The sequence below is a fragment of the Carassius carassius genome, chromosome 25 (genome assembly GCF_963082965.1).
Source record: "Carassius carassius chromosome 25, fCarCar2.1, whole genome shotgun sequence".
NCBI lineage: Eukaryota > Metazoa > Chordata > Actinopteri > Cypriniformes > Cyprinidae > Carassius > Carassius carassius.
Genome location: NC_081779.1, coordinates 23,093,726 through 23,107,610, shown reverse-complemented (window position 1 = coordinate 23,107,610; position 13,885 = coordinate 23,093,726).

Genomic DNA, 13,885 nt, shown 5'->3' with positions numbered 1-13,885 from the left:
GATTTTATACTGTATACATAGAAAGCAATTACTTGCAAATAAAGAGTATAATTTTATGTTTGAGATTTAAAAACATGGGACATGGGTGAAATAACATTCCATTGATCATCCAGTGTAAAAGATATATCTATGTAAAATTTAAAAAACCTGTACTAATTAAATATTATAAAACACATTTTGATCATACTAAAGTTTATTATTTAAAATCAGTCATTTAGTCATTATTTTTGCTTAGATCAAATTAAACAAGACACTAAATTATCATCTTTTCATCACCGCATGTGTGCGGAGCATTTTTTTTTTTTTCAAGCTGATCTCTCTTTGTTTGCACAGTTTTGCCTAAGGGAAATTATCTTTGACAAACATGACCTGTGCATACTGGCCACTGCCTAAACACTGACACTGTGCAAATCAGATCCTGCACCTCATTCAGATTTAAATCAAGTGCACAAAAACATGTTGCAGTGTTTTGGAAGTCATGTCTGTAAATGTGCCTAACAGCAGCACCTTACCAAAAAGATCAGTGGAATCTGAGTTACATTGATGAACAGATTTTCAATAATTACAAACAAAAACAATTTGCTTGAGACAGTCATGATAAGTTAACGGTGTACTGTTTCATCCTTAATTTATCGTGTGTATATGGTTATGTTTGACTATAAAAGCATGAATCTAACTCTTAAAGAGATATTATATAAACATAACTGGGGAAATCTGTTACGTCAAAGTACATTTCCTTAGTTTCGATGGCAATTTACACAGCCTTACAGCGCCCTCTAGTGGCAAAGAATAGTGTTACTGTCAAAAATGGCCACTGAGACACTGAGAAGAGTCATATTCTAATGCTGAATGATATTAGAGTGTGAATATATATAATTATATGCTGACACTTGTTGTACTGTACAAGCAGGAGTCTGACCTTCCTCATCTACTAAACCAGTGAACACTATTTCTGCACACTGATTCAAAACTATTAGGTTCTTCCAGTCTACCAACACTTTGATTCAGGAGTGTGTATACGATTGACAAATGCCATTAAATAAATAAATAATTGTGATGTTGAAGGTAAAACATTTTTTATTTTTACTATTTATTATTTTTACTATTTACTAATTTATATTAACTATTTATTTATAGATAAGTACTCAGATATTTATAAAAGCATTACTCGGAATCAAGCTTGCCCGTGCAGTTCAAACTGATATATTACTAATATTGCTATTATGTCTTAGATGTTTCTTCTGAAATGTCTTATGAGAATTTAAAAACAATTGCTTACATATCTAAAAGTAGGAGCAATTCATGTTAATATATTGCTGGTTTCCTGTTAGACAACAGGAGACGCCAATGCTCCAAGATCTTAATCACTTCTATGTTTTGCAAGACAAGTTAGTCGTTTTCTTAACATTTTGTCTGAATTTAATAATGTGAATCATCATTACACCCCCACAAACAAAGCGCAGTTTGATTCATCTGTGGTTTCACAACCACAAAAATATCACAACCATGGTTGTTATTAAATAAGTCATTTATTTGATAGAGGTTTGATGACCAACTGTGGTTTAATTGCAGGTATTTCTGGTCCAGTCTCTTTTTAAAGAGAACTGGTTAAACATCTGTTTGTGACCCCTCTCTCTCTCTCTCTCTCTCTCTCTCTCTCTCTCTCTCTCTTTCTCTCTGTCTCTGCTTAAGCTCAGTGTAATATGGATAGGTTGACACTAAAAAAAAAACATTTGATTCAATAAGGGGGATCTGCAGAGGCTCCATAAACATAAAATGTGCCTGCTTGGACTTGGATTGCCTCTAACCAGACATTTATGCTGGTCTTATCCGCAGTGTTTACAAGAGCAGATCAGCCCAATTACCCTCCTGTAGCTGAGCAGATGCTCTCCCGTTTAGCCAAAGTTCATTATTTTTGTTAAAGTGCATTTGCCTTCAGTGTGAGAACAGAGTTTGATTTTAGACTATATAATTGGCAGAAGAAACAGGTCAACAAAGGAGACGTGTAACCTTAAGCCATATCTAAAAAAATACATTTATTATAATTTTGGGGAGATTTTGGACCAATGAGATTTCGTTTTGAGGCTACACACAATGCTGCAGCAATAAGACCCAGTTTTGTAACTGTCGCAGTTGAAACTGAGATAAAAACTCCAATTGACATCGATTGGCTTTTAAATAATAGTAGGATATTTGAGGCGACATGAGCAACAAAGACCAGAGGGGGTGGGGACAGTGAAGCTCACGTGATCCCGTCTATTGAATCGCCCACAAACAACCAACGGAAGTGAACTTAGGCTACCCAGCGATTTAACCGGCTTTCAGAACCAGTAGGGCAGGGTTCCCTTTCATAGGTCACTTCGATGCTGCGGTGACGTCACCGTATGGGAACACCCCTTGGTGTGACGAATGTCTGAAGCCCTATACCATCCCGCCAATCCTATTGGCCAAATAGCGCTTGGCACCACCCCTACACATGCGCATGCATCGTATACCTGGGTGCCGTGCGCTATTTCGCTCAGATTTCATTCCTTCAGGGAAGCGAATCATCTGTGCCCTAGAATCATCTCGCGTTCTCAGCGGTTTCTACGAGCAGTGCTAACTCCTCTTCGCGGACGCGATAAATTTCCGAAATTGCCGAAGCACCGCATGAGGCGATAGCTTGGGGTGACACGTGCGACATGGATTTTGAGGACAGCACAGCGCTGGAATTTTCTCCACGTCGCTCGCTCTCCCCTACCCTGGTGCAGGAAAAGAGCTTTATTGAACCGGTCGTCCTCTCTAACGAGGATTTTCAGCCCACACCGGAGGCATGCGACGCCATCTCCTACGGTTGTGGACGTTATGACGATGACATTTTATCCACTGCGGCCTCGGGGTCTGAGGACTTCGCGGCCGACACTAGCTCTCTCCCTCCTAGTGGACAGGAGAAGCGTGTTTCCCCATCTTACAGCGAGCTGTTAGATGTGGTTTCTCGCGCGGTGGGTAAATTGGGACTGGATTGGGAGGTTGAGAAGGCCGAGGCCCAACCTTCATCTAAGCTGGACGACCGTTTCTTAACTAGTCGTACACCTGTGCAGCACCGAAGGCCCTTGCCTTTTTTCCCGGACCTCCACCAAGAGGTTTAGAAGTCCTGGAAACAGCCGTATTAGGCGCATATCACTAACGTTCCATGGCTGGTTTGATTACGGTCGAGCGCCACCTCTGGCTTAATCTCACCGATATCAAAGAAAAAGACAAGTCTTTTCTTATGGACGCCCCCGTTTCTAAGGACGGTTTGTTCGGAGAGGCTGTCACTTCGGTGGTGAAAAAATTTAGAGCAGCGAAACAGCAATCAGCCGCTTTCCACCAGCTGATTGCTCGCAGGCCCAGGGAGGATGCACGTTCTCACTCAACCTCCTCTCACTGCCAACGAGTTGCCTCTCGGGAAGAGCCTTCACCTATGGCACCCCCTCGTAAGGATTGGGGTCATAAGGTTTTTCCACTGGCTCACCAGCGACAACGGAAGAGGTTATACCTGAGCTCGACGGCTAATGCCTCTCGTTCTCGGGCCCCGAATAGCAGCTCCTGATGTTCTCGCCGCTTGCCAGGGACTGTACCCTCCACTAGAGTGCGCTGTTGGACCGCTTTTGCGCATCCAACCCTCTCACTGCAGTCCCCATACTCAAACACTGACTGTCTCACCGCAAACACCGCTTTTTTGCTAGCGGCAGAGCCAGATGTTAATCCTGTTGGATTAATTCCTGCTGTGGACACGTTTTAGGATTATACACAACGAGACGCAACGACTTTTACGCATGCACTTCCCCTGTTCACGAACGCCACAAGCTTTTCGTGCCCGGACATTTAAATGCGTATGACAGCGTCGCAGGAAGCGGAAATTTTGAGACCGCTAATGTTGTTTCGGGACGCGCGGGAACGCTTGCCCGGCATTTCACAATGGGTGTTATGCACAATTCGTCACGGATACACCATTCAGTTTCGAAAAGGCCCGCCCCCTTTCCGCGGAATTCTTCCCACGGTTGTGAAACCGAAGGAAATAGCGGTGCTGCAACAGGAGATGTCAACTCTGCTGAGTAAAGGGGCTATAGAAGAAGTACACCCCTCTCAGATGGAGTCAGGCTTTTACAGGCGCTATTTTGTGGTACCAAAAAAAGATGGCGTGTTGCGACCCATTCTGGATTTACGCCGTTTGAATCTTGCACTCAGGACAAGCAAATTCAAGATGTTAACGGTAAAGTCTATTTTGTCTCAGATTCAACCAAACGACTGGTTTGTCACGATCGATCTGAAAGATGCATATTTTCATATTCAGATCATCAAGAGACACAGGAAGTTCCTCAGATTCACTTGAGGGGGCAAAGCGTATCAGTACCGCGTTCTTCCCTTTGGCTTAGCTCTGGCTCCCCGTACTTTTTCAAAATGCATGGACGCAGCTCTGGCCCCGTTGCGGCTCCAAGGCATTCGCGTTTTGAACTACTTAGACGATTGGCTGGTGATAGCACAATCGCAGACTCAAGCACACTCTCATCGGATTTTGTGCTGAATCATTTAAACAGCCTGGGCTTACGCACGAATTTCCAGAAAAGTGTTTTAATTCCCTCTCAACAGATATCCTTTCTGGGAATAGACTTGGACTCTCGCGCAATGACAGCAAAGCTATCTCTCCCGCGCGCTCAGTTGATCGCGTCATGCGTGCGTCGCTTCAAAGCGGGTCACACAGTGGCGTTGAGCTTGTGCCTCAGACTTTTAGGTCTAATGGCAACGGCATCCCCCATAATCCGTCTGGGATTACTTCACATGCGCCCTTTTCAGTGGTGGATGAAAAGACGGAAACATTTCACCCCGTTGTCTTCCGCATCAGACGATTTCAGTGACACGGAGGTGTGTCACGTCGATAAAACTCTGGATGTCAACCGAATTTCTTCTAGCCGGGGTTCGGCTGGGGATTTGTGCTTTCCGAGAGACTGTCACGATGGATGCGTCTTTGACCGGTTGGGGAGCTGTTTGTCAAGGGCGCCCAGCCCACGGAGTGTGGACAGCGACACAACGCAGTTGGCACATAAACAGGTTAGAATTACTGGCAGTTTTTCTAGCTCTCCAGTATTTCTCGAATCTGCTGATCGGCCGTCATGTACTGCTCAGGTCAGACAACACAGCGGTTGTGTCATATCTGAATCATCAGGGAGGATTATGCTCTCGCCCCCTGTGGAGGCTGGCGAGACATATTCTTCTCTGGTCTCAGAACAAATTTCTGTCGATCCGAGCGGTTCATGTCCCCGGACGTTTAAACTTCGGAGTGGATTTGCTATCCAGACAGACTCTGGAGCAGGGGAAATGGAGATTGCACCCCCAAACGGTGAACAGCTGCTGCTGGTGGCTCTGCGGTGGCACACACAGCCGTGGTTTGCGGACCTGATCAGTCTGTTAGTGGCCTCTCCATGGGAGATTCCCCTCAGACAGGATTTATTATCACAAGCACAGGGAATGATTTGGCACCCAAGGCCAGATCTATGGAAACTGTGGGCATGGCGGAGTGAGCTAGTATGTACCGATCTTTCTGTTGAAACCACCGAGACTATACTTAATTCTAGACCAGCTTCTACGAGACGCTTATATGCTTTCAAGTGGAAACTGTTTACGACCTGGTGTGGAATTCGTAATACGGATCCAGTTTACTGTCCAGTGGCTTCAGTACTGGAGTTCCTTCAGGACCGTTTTTCTGATGGAGTGACGCCAGCCACTCTAAAAGTTTACGTGGCAGCCATTTCAGCCAACATAGATGGTGCCTCAGTGGGCCGTTATCCGCTGGTTTCTCGTTTTATGCAGGCCTTTCCGCCCTGTGCGAGTTCCTTCATGGGATTTATCTATCGTGTTACAAGGTTTATCAGGGCATCCGTTTGAGCCCCTGGAAACTATACCGGATTAAATCCTGACTCTGAAGACAGTTCTTCTTATGGCTTTATCCTCCCTCAAGAGAGTTGGGGATTTACAGGCTCTTTCTGTCTCACCCTCGTGCATGGAATTTGCACCGGGCTCTGTAAAGGTGTTGTTGCAACCGAGGCCTAATTATGTCCCTAAGGTCGCTTCTGACCCCTTTCGTTTTCAACAAGTGGTCTTGGAGGCTTTATCCCCTGCTGAGGCGGGGTCAGGAGATCTAAGTCTTTGCCCTGTCAGAGCGCTAAAGACTTATGTTGATCGAACAGCCCCATGGCGTGAGTCTGACCAGCTGTTTGTCTGTTTTGGACATAAGAATAAAGGCCATGCTGTCACAAAACAACGCATGTCCCATTGGCTGGTGGAAGCAATATCTTTAGCCTATGAGGCGCGCGGACTCGCTTCGCCCTTAGGAATTAGAGCTCATTCCACGAGTACAGTGGCTTCTTCACAATCTTTTCTCAGTGGATCTTCTATGGATGATATCTGTGCTGTGGCAGGTTGGTCCTCACCGAGCACTTTTATCAAGTCTTACAGTCTGGATGTGAGGATGGCTCCTGGCTCCCGGGTTCTCTCCGCTTGAGCAGATGCTTCCTTGGATCCCAGCTATCAGGTACGTCAGGCGTTATGGTATAGCGTGCCCATACGGTGACGTCACCGCAGCATCGAAGTGACCTATGAAAGGGAACATCTCGGTTAGGTATGTAAACATGGTTCCCTGAGTAGGGAACGAGATGCTGCGGTACTGGCCATTCCATACCTTGATAGCATTCTTCTTCTTCAGTTCATGAAATCTGAGCGAAATAGCGAGCGGCACCCAGATATACGATGCGTGCGCATGCGTAGGGGTGGTGCCAAGTGCTATTTGGCCAATAGGATTGGCGGGATGGTATAGGGCTTCAGACATTCGTCACACCGAGGGGTGTTCCCATACGGTGACGTCACCGCAGCATCTCGTTCCCTACTTAGGGAACATACGTAACCGAGATGTTTCATATTTTTTTGAAGCACCCCTGGGTGCCGCCATTGGCTAGCGGACCCCCACTTGCTGTTAGCTTTCCATTGACTCCCATTCATTTTGGCGTCACTTTGACAGCGAATAACTTTACACGAAAATGTATCAAAGGCTCCATTACCTTGTATCTTACGTTATCGTCCCGTAGAAGCAGTTTTTGTGAAAAATAGGCTAACGATTGCGTCATAACCAGCGACTCTCTGTCGCACAGTAGAGAAATTACCGTATGGACAGGAGGAGAAGCTCGCAGGCAATTTTTTTACTGTCTATGAGGCTATCGGGGGAACGTGGAGGCATAAAGTCATGGGAGATAATTAACTAGAATACTTAACAAAATGTGCTCCTGTTCACGCTCGCCTTCTCTGCAAGATTTGGTGGGTGATTCAGATTTCTCTCGGCACAGCGATTAGAAGACGTACAGGTTGCTCACGTGACATCTACGTCCTCAAGCTCAGTTTGAATCTGCGCAGTACGCTCGACCCCCAGGAAGTAAGGGCTTCTAATTGACTTCACTTGTCTCCGTTGAATCCAATGGGGTCGCTGTGTCCATTTCTTTTACTGTCTATGTTCAGAACCAAGACATACAAACCGTCACTAGTAAAACCAATAGAAATAATCTAGAGCTGTAAAATTAATTAATTTAGTGCAATTTTGTTAGTCAACAGGTCAAATAAATGTGCAAAACTTCTGATTAATTAACCGCCATAGTTAGATAAATAGAAAAAATAAAGTGCAGTAAACGGTAAAACTATTTGCCCAACAAATAGTTTTATGATTGTGGTATTATAAAAAAAAATAACAAATACCAGTTTGCAATTTTAAGTAGCATAACAAACTATTTTGTACAGTTGAAATAAACTGGAAGTGAATGAAACCGGAAGTAGTGCACATTCAAGTTACAAAATGACCTTATAAAAATAAGGTGAATAGAGAGAGATCACAAATCAGTTGTTCACACGAAACGCACGTTCAAAACAAAGTGCGACATGGCAAGTTAAAAGACTCAGAGTTACGTTATAGATTGCTGTAGCGCATGGGGACAGACACTAGCTATGTTTCCTTACAAAGTTACTTATTTGCAAAATTTCAATGTTGCATAAAACATACAAATAAAGCACCGTTTCAATAGAGTGTTTTGAAGATCCATTTGATTTTGAAAATTTTCGTCCAATTTCAAATTTACCATTCATCTCTAAGGTAGTTGAAAAGTGTATTGCAATTCAAATTCATGAACATCTGTCCAATAATAACTTGTATGAACAATTCCAATCTGGTTTTTGTCCCCACCACAGCACTGAGACTGCTCTTGTCAGAATGACCAATGTTCTACTGTTGGCAGCTGACTCTGTGCTTTTAACTATACTTGTCCTTCTTGATTTGAGCGCTGCCTTTGATACTGTCTCACATAACATACTTCTTGACAGATTAGTTTCCATTGGTATTACTGGCACTGCTCTGTCTTGGTTTAGTTCATGTCTATCTGGACGCAGTCAGTGTATTCAATTAAAAGGTTTTAGTTCAAGACTATCTACAGTCACCACTGGTGTTCCCCAGGGTTCTGTTTTGGCCCCGCTTCCCTTCATTATATATATGCTCCCTCTTGGTGATATTTTAAGGAAATATGGTATTAATTTTCACTGTTATGCGGATGACACCCAACTTCACCTGTCTGCCAAACCTACCGGTTCTTTTCCTCCGCGATCTTTGTCAAGCTGTTTAGCTGAAATTAAAGACTGGCTTTCAGCGAACTTCTTGAAATTAAATGGCAAAAAACTGAGGCTCTGCTTGTTGGCACTAGATCTGTTGTGTCTAAATCTAATTGTTTCTCTTTACACATTGATAATACTGTAATCTGTCCTTCCTCTCAGGTTAAAAGTTTGGGTGTCATCATGGATAGCACACTATCTTTTAAAGCTCAGATTAATAATATCACACGGATTGCATACTTCCATTTGCGCAATATTAATCGTCTACATCCATTTCTTTCAAATAATAATACTGCAGTTCTCATTCACGCACTAGTCACCTCACGTATAGACTACTGCAATAGTCTTCTTACAGGTATTCCCTCCAAATTGCTGCATAAGCTTCAATTGGTTCAGAATTCTGCAGCTCGTGTTCTCTCTAGAACAACTTATACTGATCACATTTCTCCAGTTCTCCAGCAATTGCACTGGCTTCCAGTAAAATATAGAGTTGAATTAAAAATCTTGCTACTCACTTATAAGGCACTTCATAATCTTGCACCACAATACCTTACTCAACTTTTCCAGGTTTATACTCCTTCACGTGCACTTAGATCTTCATCTTTAATTTCTCTTGCGGTACCTCGGATTCGACTTACTACTATGGGTGCCAGATCTTTTAGTTATGTTGCCCCCCGCCTATGGAACTCTCTTCCCCTCGAAGTTCGCAATAGCGATTGCTTGTTGACTTTTACAAAGCATCTTAAGACATATCTTTTTATACAGGCTTTTTTATAACATTTTTTAATTGAGACTTAAATCCACTTTATATGTATATGCTGTTTGTTTGTTGTTTGTTTTGTCTTATGCAGTGACCTTTATATTGCTTGTAAGGTGACCTTGGGTGTTCTGAAAGGCGCCATGAAATAAAATGCATTATTATTATTATTATTACTTTTTGTTTTAACTATTAAACTATTAATTTGCCATCATCATTTAATGTCTATACTAATTGTGATTATGTGTAACTAATTTAAGCAAGTGCATCTGGTTTTTGTGAAGGTTTTTGAGAACTTGTTACATAGTTTTCTCGCTTCAGCTGATAAGAGAACTACTTTAACAGGCAATTTGTATCAAAATCTTAGCTTAAGTGATACACATATTCAGCTCTCTCACTGATTGCCAAAGAAAGGTTTTCTCTGCAGGTGGTGGGTATTTGTTTCTACTGTTTTACAAGTGAATGCTAAACTGTGTCTATGAGATGTATTTTCTTCTGCATTTTAGTGTGAAAGAAAAATGGATAAGACATGACTTATAAAAATAAAAAAAAAGGATGTTGCTAGTTGTAAGATATTATATATCTGGACTGGTTGTGATTTGAAGTTGGGATTATGGATATTGTTTGACATGTCCTTTAACTGCAAAAGTGCCTGGAAGAGAGAGCTAAAGCTATGATATTACCTTCCAGACAATTTCATAAATGAACCATGCAGGTCCCACCACACACACTGAAGCACAACCCAAGTAATCACAGCAAATTAACCTAAAATAAAATGAGTCTCTGTACAGCAGTCACTTTTCCCCCTATGTGTTTATGTCATATAGTTACATCAAAGTGTCCTCATGAAAAGCCGTGATTGTAGATAATGAAAGCTAGTTATTTTCTGGTAAGAGTTAAAAGGATGATGCAAATGTGAAGACGCGTCCCAGCTCTATGTACTGTGGAAAGCTTTGTGTTACTGACAGTCTATGATTGTGTGTTATTGACTACAAAACCAATAATTCTGCCAATCTATGCACTGTGTTATTTTCATCTATCAGATTTCCTTTAGCTTCTATCAGTACTTTCCTGTAGATCTGTAGATTCTATTGACTTCTATCTATGAATTATACAAACAAACAATATACAGAAAACAGCTTGGTTTTCTCATGTGCCCTCAAATGTTTTAAAGAACATTCCTTGAAAATTTCACTATCAACAATTCATAAAAGTATGTTATTAAAATTGTAATTTTTCATGGTTTATAATGTCTGATTACAAATGTAATGTTCTCTTTCAGGTACCCACTGGTGCAACTATGCTGATACATCTACAAGTGCCTACAAAAAGAGTACAAGTGTGTATAAGAGTGTCTAAAACGTGAGCTATTGTTCTGTTTGACCTTACAGTCTGTGAGCTTCAATTCCTTGTTGTATAGTATACTGAAACCAGACAGAGCAGGTCAAGATCTTTTAACATACGAGAGAATTTTTAACATATAACAGCAGCATTTAAAAATATATTATTACTAGTGAGTTTGCATTGACTTGCAGAACTTCTGAATGTTACTGTAGTGTAGTGTGTTTTTCTTCCACAGATATGCAAAGGGCCAACCAAAATTTAAACCAGTTCTAAAAGTTTGTAATGTAAATCACTGAAATCTTTGCAACAGTATAGAAGACTACTTACTTATGTAAAATACCTGTAAATATCAGTTGCAACTTGTCATTATATCTCCCAGAAATATGTCTTGGTAAGATGACATTTAAATTCTTAGTTTTATGATCAAAGGTCTGTAAGTTTTTATTGTTGAGGTCAAAACATATAATGCAATGTAATGATGATTGTGTGATGAACAAATGAACTTTCCTCAGAAACCTGATGGATCATATTTGATAGTTGCATTTTAACATGATTTTTCAAAAATTGTATGTTTGGATAATCAAGTAAACTTAAGTTGCTTGAGCCCATTAAGTGCTCATCATGAAGTATTACTAACAATACAAGGGTTAGTTTTATGTTTAGTTTATAAAAATCATTAAAAATTTAACAGCAAAAAAGACATGTGAACCGCAACCTGAAGAGGGACATATTTACATTTTACTGAAAGGCCTTTTACTTGCTAAAAAAGTATGAACTATGAATCCGACAACAGATGGCATGCAGTAGTACACTTGTGTACAACAGGTTTTCTAGCAGCGTTTGATCATGTGGTATTTGATACACTGATGTTCTGCTTAGATGAAGGATGCTACTTGGCCTTGAATGTTTGAGAGTAACTACTACATGTTCAAAACCACATTCTGCATCTAAAAATTGTTATGCAATGAGGGTGTTTCTATATGGTGGCTAATGTGTCTAAATGTGGTCTTTAGTAAGTTGTATGCAGATGCTATAAGGTTTTCTTAATGGTTGTGAGTCAAAAGAGTCTACCTCCAAGCCTCTGTGATATTCTGGTCTCTAGATATGACTCAGATCCTCCTTCAGTATACATATATGGGATATATTTGCACTTTTTATCATCCACCAAACAAAAATCCAACCCAGAAATGTCCCCCAAAAAATAGCACACATTTTGTCAAACAACCCGTATGATTTGAGGCATCCTGACTGTAGCAAAAACAGTGCTTACAGGTACGTTTATTTAAATCCCAATGCTTGCCTTAGCAACCGCCACTAACTAGAGCCTTACATTTGCATGGACATGCTTTTATTATTTTGGGGTATAAAAATGAGCCCAGATGAAATCTCAATCAAAATACAAGCACAAAGACAGATGGATCTTAACTAGAACCACATGCTAGGAATCACACTGAGTAAACAAGTAATTACAATGCGCTTGTGTGTTTGTCTGCATGTGCTGAATTGTCTAATCAGGTTCTCTAATAAACAATTACTGCCATCAGCTGAAAGCTAATAAAAAGGGTATCAAGGCAACGAAGAGAAAGTGTGACTTTTAAACTGACCTTATATGTACATATGTATGTATATATGTATGTGTGTGTGTGTGTGTATATATATATATATATATATATATATATATATATATATATAGATGTATGCATAGATGTATGTGTATATATGGCATATTAACTGTCTATATATATGCTCTTCAGTTGCAGTTGATGGTCCACTCATGCTCCTCAGACCTGAATCCAGATGTTTTGTATCAGAGTTTTCGAAGCTGGCAAGCAGCACTACAGACTCTCCAGTAGCTTACTGATGCCCTGATCCAGGTCTGGCAGGAGATCCCCAGGAGACCATCTGCTATCTTATCAGGAGCATGCCTAGACGTTGTAGTGCATGTATATACAGTAAGTCAAGATTTCCCTTCATCAAGATCCAATGTGTGATTTAAGTGTTCCCCTAATTTTTTTTGAGCATTGTGTTTTTTTATTCAATTTGAATTATATAATATTGGTCTCACGAGTTTAAGACTGAGTGGAGTGAATGAGTCTTCACATAAAAAAGGAGTTCAGTTCAAGTTCTACAAATGAGCAGCTTAGCCTTTTTCTTTTGTGGGAATAATGATGTCTGAAGGTAGGGTTGGCAAATAGCAAGGACAGGCAAATGTTTTTTTTTTTCCTTTTTTTTTTTTTGCCAAGTGAAGATGTCACTCTAGCAACCACCTAAACATTTCACAGAGGCTGCTTTTACTATCATATCGGAGGATTTCGTAATCATTATCTGGAACTGATAAATGACATTGTCACTGCAGCAAGCAAATGGATTCTTTATCCCCTGTGCAGAGATACAGACCAAGTTCTGCAGCTGAATTTTCAAATTCTGATGGTGACTGTAGTAGGCCTACAGCAGAAAGAAGCTGCTTTTGTTTTAGTTTTTTTGGCCAAACTTCATACTGTTTTAAAGGAGTCATTGTTGGCATTTGCCTTTCGTCTTGGTGGCCAGACCATTTAAGTTGTTAACCAAAAAAGCTCACGTTAATCCTCTCATCATCCGGTTACACTGGCTACCAGTTGCCGCTCGCATCAAATTCAAGGCACTGATGCTTGCCTACAAGACAACCACTGGCACGGCACCAACATACCTAAACTCACTGGTTAAATCTTATGTGCCCTCCAGAAGTTTGCACTCTGCAAGTGAACGACGCCTTGTGGTGCCATCCCAAAGAAGTTTAAAATCACTCTCACGGACTTTTTCCTGGACTGTGCCCAGCTGGTGGAATGACCTCCCAATCTCAATTCGTACAGCTGAGTCTTTACTCATTTTCAAGATACATCTAAAGACTCATCTTTTTCGCCAGCACTTAACCAGCTAATACTAGCACTTTTCCTTCTTTTCTTGTCTTTTCCTTTATAAAAAAAAACACCTGGCATTGCGACTAACTGAGACTTGTCATGGCACTTGTATACTGTTGTTGTTCTCTTGTTGACCTGACTGCTTCTATTGTTCTCATTTGTAAGTCGCTTTGGATAAAAGCATCTGCTAAATGATTAAAAGTAAATGTAAGTACATGAAAATGTCAGC